This window comes from Protopterus annectens, chromosome 10.part0, assembly GCF_019279795.1.
Source record: "Protopterus annectens isolate FY-2018-M chromosome 10.part0, PAN1.0, whole genome shotgun sequence".
NCBI classification, from domain to species: domain Eukaryota; kingdom Metazoa; phylum Chordata; order Ceratodontiformes; family Protopteridae; genus Protopterus; species Protopterus annectens.
In genome coordinates this window covers 1659878199-1659887807 of record NC_056744.1, presented here as the reverse complement: position 1 = coordinate 1659887807, position 9609 = coordinate 1659878199, and positions in this window count along the sequence as shown.

Here is a 9609-nt window from a genome sequence, read left to right as displayed (position 1 = left end):
ACACTGTCATTCAAATAATACCTTGCATTCAAAAGGAATTTTTGTGGTGGGCTCAGGAATGTCACCTAAACAAGGGACTCTCTGTGACCCGGCCAGAGGCGAGTCAGATTTTAACGACAGATGCCTCAGACAAAGCTTGGAGCTCATCTAAATGGAAAGTGGATACAAGACAAGTGGCCTGCCAGACTACAACATCTACATATCAACCTGAAGGAGATGTTAGCAGTCCAGTTTGCATTAATAGCTTTCAAGGATTTACTTCTTCCAGGGCAGGTGTTGATTCTAACAGACAACACAACTGTCATGTGGTACATCAACAAGCAAGGGGAGCATTCTTATCCTCTATGCAGGCAAGCAATGATTTTGTGGGAGACTGCTCTCAGTTTACAGCTCAATCTTCAGGCAAGGTTTCTGCCAGGAGCACAGAACTCCTTAGCAGATGTGTTGAGCAGGCAATTATGGATCCCCACGAGTGGAAATTGGATCCTCATGTATTTCAGAAATTGACAGTGTCATAGGGAACTCCAGACTTAGATCTGTTCGCTTCTCCACTAAACCATCAGCTGCCAAAGTTTTGCACAAAAAGGTTTCATCCCACAGCTTGGAAAGTGGATGCTCTTTCTTTCAATTGGAGCAATCTTCATGTGTATGCCTTTCCTCCTCTGCCTCTCCTCCCAAAGGTACTTCTAAAGGTCAGACAGGACAAGCCAAGGATGATTTTAATAGCTCCAGATTGGCCTCGACTGCACTGGTACCCATTACTGAGAAGTCTGGTACGGAAGCCTCCATGGCCTTTGCCTTCGATTCCACACCTGTTGTCACAGGAGGACAGCCATTTGCTGAATGTCAAACTTCACTCTCTTCACCTAACAGCCTGGCATATTCTGTTTTGAACCATAGAGGGTCTCAACTTCCACAACAAGTTTTGAATGTGATTTTGGAAGCTAGAAGGCCTAGTACAAGGAAAGCGTACGCAGATAAATGGAAGAGATTTTTATTTTGGAGTGCAGCAAAAGATTTTGATGTTTCTGAGCCTAATTTGAGTGTGGCTCTTCAATATCTTACTGAGTTACTGGACAAAGGTTTGTCTTTCTCTTCTATTAAGGTTCATGCTGCAGCAATTACGGCTCACTATGATTGTGACCCACCATTGTTTTCTCATCCTTTGTTCAAGCAATTTCTTAGAGGGGCAAAGAATATAAGACCCCCACGAAGAGCTCCTACTCCTGCTTGGGATCTCAATTTTGTGTTGGAGAAACTCACTCTACAACCTTTTGAGCCTGCAGCAACTTCTGAGTTGAAATATTTATCATGGAAGACTGCTTTTTTGTTGGCAATTACCTCTGCAAGAAGGGTTTCTGAATTGCAGGCCCTTATGGCGGTTGAGCCTTTCTTGATTTTCCATAAGGATAGGGTATCATTACGTACTAATCCTTCCTTTATGCCTAAGGTGGTTTCTAGTGTGGCTTTAAACCAAACTATTCATTTGCCTACTTTTTATGCAAATCCCCAAAATAAATGGTAAAAGATTTTGCACACTTTAGATGTACACAGGCAGTTGCGTTATTATTTGGACAGAACTAAAGGGTTCAGGCAGTCTCAGCAGTTGTTTGTTTCTTTTGCTTTGAGTTCCCAGGGCAAGCCTGTGTCAAAACAAACTATTTCTAAGTGGATTGGGTTTTGCATTGCTTTCTGTTACTCCCATCATGGCAAGGAAGTTCCAGCTGGGATTAGGCCTCATTCCACTAGGGCTACTGCCACTTCAACAGCTTTTTTGAGGGTGTGGCAACCAAGGATATTTTGGAGGCAGCTACTTGGAGTTCAGTGCATACTTTCTCTAGGCATTATCACCTGCCACTTTACTCTAAATCCAGGGCTGGTTTTGCCACTGCTGTTTTGCAGGGCATTTTGGCAGCTCCTGCTTCCTTGTAGTTAGCCATCCTCCCTTACCTCTGCTTTGGGATTCTACCCAAGTGTAAGGACTGCAGCAATGTGAGATGAAGAACATAGTACAGTTTTGTACCTACCATAAATGTAGATGTTGAAGATCCACATTGCTGCAGTCAATTTACTCCCTCCTTCCCCTCTACAGCTAGAGGTGGTTGTGTGGGTTGGGTTGTACATAATGTGTATATTGTATATATTGTACATATAGTTAGTGCAAGGGTGGTTGGTTGGTTGTTTGCTGTCTTTTGGTTTTGACCTTTATTTTTAGGGTCTTCTGACGTCTGGGGCAAGAAAAGACTGAGGATATGACGTCGGTCATGCGCATTTGTACCCTGACGTCCTGATGTCAGTCAAATGCGCCTTGACCGACGTCAGCCTTATACTTTGATATTCGGGCCGACCGAGGACAGCGGACTACCCAAGTGTAAGGACTGCAGCAATGTGGATCTTCGAACATCTACATTTATGGTAGGTACAAAACTGTACTTTTCCTTGTGTTCCCAGGGTGGGACTTTATTATTGCAAGATGTGGCCTCTCAGGAGGCAAGTCAGGCTGAGGGGGCTTCTCAGGTTACTATACTCCCCTCCCTTCCTAGGGTGGCTAGGCCCTCTCCTTCTGTTTCAAAGGCTTCTCCCAGGGGCAGGCCAGGTTTAGCTTCAGTTGGTGTTACCCCTAGCTCTTCAGGAACTGTGCCCAAGAAGCATATGCTTAAAATGGCAGAAGATTTGATTACTTTGATTAGGGGTTCTATGCCCCCTCCTGATAAGAGACCTAGGATGGAGCCTGAGCTGGGGGGTTTTGAGCAGGCTTCAGATGTTTCAGAGTCTTGACTGAAGACTTGCAGGAGTACTCTCCTTATTCTGATTCTGATGTGGATGATTCTACTCCTTCTGCTTCTCCTCCTGAGGATTTTTCATTTTCAGAAACTCTTCATTCCATGAGGGAGCATTTTAAGTGGGAAGGTCAGGACTTCTCTGATTCCAGGAAAAGGCTTAGGGAATTTTTGTTTTTACCCCAGCATAGGCCTTTGGCTATACCTACTGTTTTGGATGTAGTGGAAGATGTTTTTTCGGAGGCTTCTCTTAATCCTGATTCTTTGCCTCCTGCTCCTGTTAAGCCGGATAGGTATTACAGGGTGCCTGAAGCTCATAAGTATCTTTTTAAGAGTCCTAGGGCGGACCCAGAAACTGTTAGCCAGGGGCCTAAAGGTGTTAAGGCTTCTGTTGTAAAGAATCCGGTTCCTGCAGACAAAGAGGCTAGGGCCTTGGATAGATGGGGAAAGAAAGTTTATACTTCTTCCACTCTTGCTATGAGGGCTTTGAATTGCCAGTTTCACATGTTGAAATACCAAAACTATCTCCTTTCACAATTGAAGTCTAAGGTTGATGCTCTGGCAGTAGGTATTGATTGTAAAGAGTTGCAAGTTTAGTACATGTTTCTGAACAGGTGGGTAAGCATTCTTTGCAATGTGGTTTTGATGCTGTACAGGCCTCGTCTAGGGTGGCTGCCACTGGATCAGTTCTTCGCAGGCACGCCTGGCTAAGGGATCAAAATTTGTCTGAACATGTTAAAACAAGGATTTTAGATGCTCCTTTACAATCTGACGTGTTGTTTGGTCCTCCTGTTGAGGCAGTTTTAAAGAAAATGGAAGACAAGGCTAAGTCTGTGCAGACTGTTAGAGATTTTTTGCAGGTCCAGCCTCCAAAGTTTAGTAGAAATTGGCCTACTAAGGGGTGGACGTATCCTTCTTATGATTCCCAGTCTAGGGGTAGATCTAGACGTGGTAGGGGCAGAGCTCAGGGCTCTTTCAGGCCTAGAACAGGGAGTTCTCCTGCACAGTCTTCGGGTGAGGGCAGGGGTCAGTCCTTTCGTAAACAGACCCAATGACCTACCTTTTCAGCTGCCAGAGCCTTCTCGTCTGGCAGCACCTTTGGGAGGAAGGTTGGCACTTTTCAAAGAAAATTGGAGTTTAATTACCCAAGACAGATGGGTATTGGATATCATACACCACGGTTACAGGTTTTATTTCCATACCTTGCCTCCTTTCAAAGGCATGCCAGACGTTCCTCCTCAACAAAGAATAGAGGCTCACAAGCAAGTTTCTCTGTTACTCCAAATAGGGGCCATACAGCCGGTCCCTGTGCCAGAAGTGGGCCTAGGATTTTATTCTCGCCTGTTCCTAGTACCAAAGAAGGGGAACACGTGGAGACCAATTTTGGATTTATCTACCCTCAACACTTATCTGGACATTCCCAAGTTCAAAATGTTGACGTTACAGCAGCTTTTACCTCTGCTGGGCAAAGATCATTGGATGGTAACTTTGGATCTCAAGGAGGCTTACCTTCATGTTCCTATCAGACTAAGTTGCAGGAAGTATCTACGTTTTCGTGCTGGGACTTCTCACTATCAGTTCTCTGCATTGCCCTTTGGCTTATCTACTGCGCCCAGAGTGTTCACGAAAGTTCTGGCTCCAGTGATAGCTTTCTTCAGGCTAAAAGGAATACAGATCTATCCTTATTTGGACGACTGCCTGATTCTGGCTCAAGGAAGGGAAGAGCTTCTTCATCATTTGGAATATGTGATAGCAGTGCTAAGATGCCTGGGGTATTCTGTGAGCGAAATAAAGTCCAGTCTAGTACCCTCTCAGGACATGTGCTTTCTGGGTGTGAGACTGAATACAGCATCCCAGATAGCCTTTTAACCCCGGACAAACAAAAGAGTCTATCCCTTTACTTCCATCAGCTATCTCATCAGTCCGGGCTGACTGCAAGGACAGTCCTTCAAGCCTTAGGGTTCATGGCATCTTGTATTCTGGTGCTTCCCAATGCCAAACTGCATATGAGGAAGCTGCAATGGTATCTCAAAACTGTATGGACACAGCACTGCCAGGATCTAGACACTGTCATTCAAATAATACCTTGCATTCAAAAGGAATTTTTGTGGTGGGCTCAGGAATGTCACCTAAACAAGGGACTCTCTGTGACCCGGCCAGAGGCGAGTCAGATTTTAACGACAGATGCCTCAGACAAAGCTTGGGGAGCTCATCTAAATGGAAAGTGGATACAAGACAAGTGGCCTGCCAGACTACAACATCTACATATCAACCTGAAGGAGATGTTAGCAGTCCAGTTTGCATTAATAGCTTTCAAGGATTTACTTCTTTCAGGGCAGGTGTTGATTCTAACAGACAACACAACTGTCATGTGGTACATCAACAAGCAAGGGGGAACGCATTCTTATCCTCTATGCAGGCAAGCAATGATTTTGTGGGAGACTGCTCTCAGTTTACAGCTCAATCTTCAGGCAAGGTTTCTGCCAGGAGCACAGAACTCCTTAGCAGATGTGTTGAGCAGACGAATTATGGATCCTCATGTATTTCAGAAATTGACAGTGTCATGGGGAACTCCAGACATAGATCTGTTCGCTTCTCCACTAAACCATCAGCTGCCAAAGTTTTGCACAAAAAGGTTTCATCCCACAGCTTGGAAAGTAGATGCTCTTTCTTTCAATTGGAGCAATCTTCATGTATATGCCTTTCCTCCTCTGCCTCTCCTCCCAAAGGTACTTCTAAAGGTCAGACAGGACAAGCCAAGGATGATTTTAATAGCTCCAGATTGGCCTCGACAGCACTGGTACCCATTACTGAGAAGTCTGGTCCGGAAGCCTCCATGGCCTTTGCCTTCGATTCCACACCTGTTGTCACAGGAGGACAGCCATTTGCTGAATGTCAAACTTCACTCTCTTCACCTAACAGCCTGGCATATTCTGTTTTGAACCATAGAGGGTCTCAACTTCCACAACAAGTTTTGAATGTGATTTTGGAAGCTAGAAGGCCTAGTACAAGGAAAGTGTACGCAGATAATTGGAAGAGATTTTTATTTTGGAGTGCAGCAAAAGATTTTGATGTTTCTGAGCCTAATTTGAGTGTGGCTCTTCAATATCTTACTGAGTTACTGGACAAAGGTTTGTCTTTCTCTTCTATTAAGGTTCATGCTGCAGCAATTTCGGCTCACTATGATTGTGACCCACCATTGTTTTCTCATCCTTTGTTCAGGCAATTTCTTAGAGGGGCAAATAATATAAGACCCCCACGAAGAGCTCCTACTCCTGCTTGGGATCTCAATTTTGTGTTGGAGAAACTCACTCTACAACCTTTTGAGCCTGCAGCAACTTCTGAGTTGAAATATTTGTCATGGAAGACTGCTTTTTTGTTGGCAATTACCTCTGCAAGAAGGGTTTCTGAATTGCAGGCCCTTATGGCGGTTGAGCCTTTCTTGATTTTCCATAAGGATAGGGTATCATTACGTACTAATCCTTCCTTTATGCCTAAGGTGGTTTCTAGTGTGGCTTTAAACCAAACTATTCATTTGCCTACTTTTTATGCAAATCCCCAAAATTAAGGGGAAAAGATTTTGCACACTTTAGATGTACACAGGCAGTTGCGTTATTATTTGGACAGAACTAAAGGGTTCAGGCAGTCTCAGCAGTTGTTTGTTTCTTTTGCTTTGAGTTCCCAGGGCAAGCCTGTGTCAAAACAAACTATTTCTAAGTGGATTGGGTTTTGCATTGCTTTCTGTTACTCCCATCATGGCAAGGAAGTTCCAGCTGGGATTAGGCCTCATTCCACTAGGGCTACTGCCACTTCAACAGCTTTTGAGGGTGTGGCAACCAAGGATATTTTGGAGGCAGCTACTTGGAGTTCAGTGCATACTTTCTCTAGGCATTATCACCTGCCACTTTACTCTAAATCCAGGGCTGGTTTTGCCACTGCTGTTTTGCAGGGCATTTTGGCAGCTCCTGCTTCCTTGTAGTTAGCCATCCTCCCTTACCTCTGCTTTGGGATTCTACCCAAGTGTAAGGACTGCAGCAATGTGAGATGAAGAACATAGTACAGTTTTGTACCTACCATAAATGTAGATGTTCGAAGATCCACATTGCTGCAGTCCAATTTACCCTCCCTCCTTCCCCTCTACAGTTAGAGGTGGTTGTGTGGGTTGGGTTGTACATAATGTGTATATTGTATATACTGTACATATAGTTAGTGCAAGGGTGGTTGGTTGGTTGTTTGCTGTCTTTTGGTTTTGACCTTTATTTTTAGGGTCTTCTGACATCTGGGGCAAGAAAAGACTGAGGATATGACGTCGGTCATGCGCATTTGTACCCTGACGTCCTGATGTCAGTCAAATGCGCCTTGACCGACGTCAGCCTTATACTTTGATATTCGGGCCGACCGAGGACAGCGGACTACCCAAGTGTAAGGACTGCAGCAATGTGGATCTTCGAACATCTACATTTATGGTAGGTACAAAACTGTACTTTATGCACACTGCAGAGTTGATGTTACACCAGAATAAATGTCACAAGTTCTATATGTATACACCAATTCACCTTGTAAAAAGCAATGCTATTATGTCTGTCATGAATGTAGATACAATCTTCAAATGAGCAACAGACCAAGCAGGTTTATTAAGGAGAATTCAGCCTTTACTTGCAGTTTACCTACATTACAAGGTGTCTTTGTTACAGTAAGACGAGGAGTTTACTGATTGTTCAGGCATTTAAAAATTTGAAAGAACTAGAGTGGCTTTTGGGGGAGTGACTGACCTGTGGGTGTGGCTCAAATATGTGTTTCCTGACTATGGTGTGGGTGGAACTTAAGGGGTGCCACAACACTACTTCGTCTAGGGCGCCATTTCAGCTAAGGCTGGCCCTGCTTTGAGAAACTGAGTTTTGTTCACATTTGATCATGTTTTAGTGTCGAAACTTCACCAATTCCCAAATATTCATTCACTCCCTCCTGCTAAAGTTCCTTCATATCACATCCTGTTCTAAATTGATATTTTCTTTATGCTGCAGCTTTCCTGCTTTAAATGTTACTTTTGCACATTTATCAAGACCAAGTTTAATTTTTATAGGATCTGAGAATGTTTTCACCACTTCCAGTTGTGCTTTCAACTCCTCACCTGATGAAGTATACAGTTTTAAATCATCCAGAGAAAGAAGATAAGTCTTTACACTTTGTTTTCTAGGAGTGAAACTGTAACCATGACCTAATCTGTTACGTAGACAGCTTAATGGGTTAAAGGTAAGAGAAAAGAGCAGCAGCAGCGACAGACAGTCACCCTGGAATATCCCCCTTTGAATTTTTATAGCTGGAATAATAATTTGTATTTTATCACGGTTTAGCTGCAAAGTGGATTGCCACTGTTTCATGGTCAGTGTAATGTAATTGATCAATGTAGAGTGTATCTTACACATCTGTAAGCACAATATGAATGTGGGATGCTGTCAAATACTTTTTTGCAATCTGTCCACACCATACTTAGTCATAATGGATTATTGTAAAAGGCAGAACACTAACAACACATGATCTTTTGTTCCATGCAGCTTTCTTTTGTTACCATTTTTTTCTATTGCCATGATTGAGTTTTCTTCTAAATGACTATAATAAACTCTTTTGGCATTAATTCCAGAAGGCAAGTTACTCGTTTATAGTTTTTAGGACAGCTTGCAGGTTTACTCTTTAATGCTTTGTGGCTCATGTTTCCAATGATGTTCAGCTACTTCAATATTATAATGTTTGTACAACCCCCAAAGCACAAATATTGCCACATTATTATGCCTTTCAGTATATAGTCCTTCTGCTATTAATGTTTCACAACCAGCAACAAAATGTACAAATGTTTCCAATTCTGTGTTTGCAAAATCTACATTTATCATTTTCCCACATGTTCAATGGACTTTATAAACCAATGTGTATGAAGTCCACTACCTTGGGTCACCAATACTAATCTTTCATCATTTGGTTTAAATTCACATCTCCTTAACCATTCCTGCATTTGACCATTCCAAGAGTTTTCTGTACTTGCAACTACATTTATGCATTTTCCACATTTCCTACCTTTTCATCTGACCCTTCACCTTATATTCTTCCTTTTGTTTTTTGGCACATTCAGTTGCCAGATTTTTATCTCCTTCTGTTTTGATTTCCATTCCTACTTTATGCTAATATGCTTCTGCTAAACTAAGGAAGGGAGTCATCTTAGGCTTATTCTCTTCCTGTCTTAAAACTTTCACTATGTTTGGGTCTTGTGAGGTCAGCAGATATGTATGCAGTCTTACGACTATAGATCTTTACATGTAATCAGTTTTGATAAGGCCCATACCTCCTTCAGAATGGGGAATATATAGTCTTGGTATACACTTTTTATAAATCATTTGATAAGCATGAAGCATAAGTCTTGCTTTCCTATCCAACACCTTTTAGTACCAGGCAATCACTCCAAAACTGTAAATGAGGACAGGAAGAGCAAATTGATTTATAGCATGGAGTTTGTTCCTATTTGTCAGTGCTGTTTTCAGTGTTAATTTTGGTCTTCTAAAATATTCCTTACTAAGTTTTATTTGCATTTGTTTATGTTTTATTGTAGATCCTTCATCATTCCCCAAATATTAATACACTCCCTCTTACTCAAGTTCTTTTATATCACATTCCTGTCATTGGCTGATATTTTGTTGATGCTGCAGCTTTCCTGCTTTAAAGGGGCACTATGCCCTTCCTTTTAGCTTGAGCAGTTTGTTTACATTTTAGCACTGTTTAAGTCACATGATCACACAGAGGCAAGGTTTTCAAACTGCCTTTTTACCATACTGCAGGTCAG